Source organism: Nannospalax galili, unplaced genomic scaffold (assembly GCF_000622305.1).
Source record: "Nannospalax galili isolate Female #2095 unplaced genomic scaffold, S.galili_v1.0 scaffold416, whole genome shotgun sequence".
In the NCBI taxonomy this organism is placed as follows: Eukaryota; Metazoa; Chordata; class Mammalia; order Rodentia; family Spalacidae; genus Nannospalax; species Nannospalax galili.
In genome coordinates, this window is record NW_008338125.1 from 337930 (window position 1) to 341506 (window position 3577).

Genomic DNA, 3577 nt, shown 5'->3' on the forward strand with positions numbered 1-3577 from the left:
GCCATTTGGAGTCAACTTTTGTACAAGGTGAAAGATAGGGGTTTAGTTTCATTCTTCTAGAGGTGGAGATCCAGTTTTGCCAGCACCATTTGCTGAACATGCTGTCTTACCTCCAGTGAATGTTCTTGGCCCCTTTGTCAAATATCAGGTTACTGAAATTGAATGTACTCATATTTGGGTCTTCAATTTTGTGCCAGTACCATGTTGTTTTTATAACTATAACTCTGTAATACAGTTTAATATCTGGTATTGTAATGCTCCCAGCATTGCTCTTAGTGCTCAGGGTTGCTTTGGCTATCCAAGGTCTTTTGTGCTTCCATATGAATCTTAGGATTTTTTTTCCAATTCTGTGAAAAATTTCATGGGGATTTTGATTGGCATTGCATTGAATCTATAAAAGGCTTTTGGTAGGATGGTCATTTTCTCAATATTAATTTTTCGAATCCATGAGCATGGGAGGTCCTTCCATCTTCTGATGTCTTCCTCAATCTCTTTCTTTAAGGATTTGAAATTTTCATTGTAGAGGTCTTTAATGTCTTTGGTCCAGTTTATTCCCAGATTTTTTTTCCCAGCCATTGTGATAGGGAGTGTTTCTGTGTACTCTTTCTCTAATTGCTTGTTATTGGTATATAGAAAGGCTACAGACTTTTATAGATTAATTTTGTAACCTGCCACTTTACTGAACATGCTAATAATTTCTAGGAGTTTTCTGGTGGAATTTTTGGCATCTCTTAGATATAATATATGATCTGCAAAAAGGGATAATTTGATGTCTTCTTTTCCAGTTATTTCCAGTTATTATTGACTCTTTAATTTTTTTCTCTTGTCTTATTGCTCTTGCAAGAGTTTCAGGCACTATGTGAAAGAGAAGTGGAGATAGTGGACAGCCTTGTCTGGTTCCTGAATTCAGTGGGAATGCTTCCAGTTTTTCTCTATTTAGAATGATGTTGGCTGTGGATTTGTTATATATGGCTTTAATTATATTGAGATATGTTCCCTCTAGTCTAATTCCCTCTAGGACTTTGAATATAAATGCACATTGAATTTTGTCAAAGGCCTTTTCTACATCTGTGGAGGTGCAGTAACAAGATGGCACCGAGCAGCTGAGGCGAAGGTGGAGCCAGCTGGCCAGCTTGGCGCACCACAAAAAGAGGAAGTAATACTGATTGGAGCCTAGCCAGTAAAGGATGTGTGATCACCTCGTGAACAATGTGTTATACTATGAGAAGAGCCTGTGTGACATACGTGACCTCTAAGCTGATTGAATGATGGATGCAGATCTTCTTTAAATGTCTGATAGATTTCTGCTGTAAATCCATCTGGTCCTGGGCTTTTTTTAGTTGGGAGGTTTTGTATTATTGTTTCAATTTCTTTTTGTGTTATGGGTCTGTTTAAGCTGTTAATCTCTTCTTGGTTTAACTTTGATGGTCCCCATGCTTTTAGGTGCCTGTCCATTTCTTTTAGGTTTTCAAATTTAGTAGCATATGGGTTTTTAAAGTATTCCCTTACAATGCTCTGGATCTCTTTGGTGTCTGTTGTGATGTTTTCCCTTTCATCTCTGATTTTGTTGATTTGGAGGTGCTCTTTCTTTCTTTTGGTTAACTGGGCTAGCGGGCTCTCAATTTTGTTTATCTTTTCAAAGAACCAGCTCTTGGAATTCTTGATTCTTTGTATTGTTTTCTTTGATTCAATTTCATTGATTTCTGCCCTGATTTTTGTAATTTCTTCTTGTCAGCTGGGTTTCGGTTTCGTTTGTTGTTGCTTTTCAAGTGTCTTGAGTTTCAATATTAAGTCATTTATTTGTGCTTGTTCCGATTTTTAATGTAGGCACTTAGAGCTATAAACTTCCCTCTAAGGACTTTCAGTGTGTCCCGGAGGTTTTGTTGTGTTGTATTGTCCTTTTCATTTAGTTCCAGGAATACTTTTATTTCTTTGTTAATTTCTCTTTTGACCCATTCATCATTCAGGGGTGTGTTGTTTAATCTCCATGTGTTCATGTGGTTACTGGGAATTCTTCTGGTGTTAATTTTAAGCTTTATTGCATTGTGGTCTGATAGAATGCATGGAATTATTTCAATCTTTTTGTATTTGTTGAGGTTTGTTTTGTGCTCCAGTATATGGTCGAGTTTGGAGAGGGTTCCATGGGGCACTGAATAGAACATACATTCTTTGGTGCTTGGGTGGAATATTCGGTAGATGTCTGTCAGGTCCATTTGATACATGGTATTGTTTAATTCAGATGTCTCTCTGTTAATTCTCTGTCCTGTTAACCTATCTAATGGAGACAATGGGGTATTGAAGTCCCCTACTATTAATGAGTTGGGATTAATCTGGGTCTTAAAGTCCTGTAGTACTGTTTTTATGAAGTTGGGTACACCAGAGTTTGGTGAATATATGTTCATGATTGTAGTATCTTTTTGGTTTATTGTTCCTTTGATCAGAACGAAGTGGCCTTCTTTGTCTCCTGATTAGCTTTAGTTTAAAGTCTATTTTATCAGATATTAGAATTGCAACACCTCCTTTTTTCTTAGCACCATTTGCTTGGTATATATTTTTTCCATTCTTTCACTTTAAGGTAGTGCCTGTCCTAGAAAGTGAGATGGGTTTCTTGCAGACAACAAAAAGATGGGTTTTGTTTCTTTCTTTCTTTCTTTTTTTTTTTTTTGGTCTTTTTGAGACAGGGTCTCCCTGTAGCCCCAGCTGTCCTGGAACTCACTATGTAGACCAGGCTGGCCTTGAACTCATAGGGATCTGCCTGCCTCTGCCTCCTGAGTGCTGGGATCAAAGGTGTGTGCCACCACATGCGGCAGGGGGTTTTATTTCTTAATCCATTCAACTAGTCTGTATTTTTTAACTGGGGAATACAGTCCATTGATATTTAAAATTATTAATGAAAGACATGTATTGAATCCTGTCATTTTTCTGTTCACATTCTTGATGTAGCTGTGCATTTCCACAGTTATACCTTCATTGAATTTCTTTCCGTAACCTCTTGTGTATAGTCATTCTTTTCTTCAGCTCTTTGTATTGCTTCAAGAACTTGCTGAAGGGCTGGTTTTTTGGACATGAATTCTTTCAGCCTATTTATGTCATGGAAGATTTTTCTTTCCCCTTCAACTATGATAGACATTTTTGTCTGGGTAAAGTAATCTGGGTTGACATCTGTGGTCATTTAGGACTGGGAATACTTAGGTCCAGGCACTTCTGGCTTTCATAGTTTGCACTGAAAAGTCAGCTGTAATCCTAATGGGTTTTCCTTTATATATGATTTGTTGTTTTTCTCTAGCTTCAATGCCCTCTCTTCATTCTGTCCATTTAGTGTTTTGTTTAATTTTGCTTTTTTCTGTGATAGGCCTCAGACAGTTTCTGTTCTGGTTCTGTCTAATTGGTGTTCTGTTGCCTCTTGTATCTTTATGTCTGTCTTTCCTTAATTTGAGGATGTTTTCTTCCATAATCCTGACAAAGATCTAGTCAATGCCATTGACCTGATATTATTCTCCATACTATACGCCTATGATGCGTAGATTTGGCCTTTTCATAGTGTCCCATCCTACATTTTCTGTATATTCCATGTTCG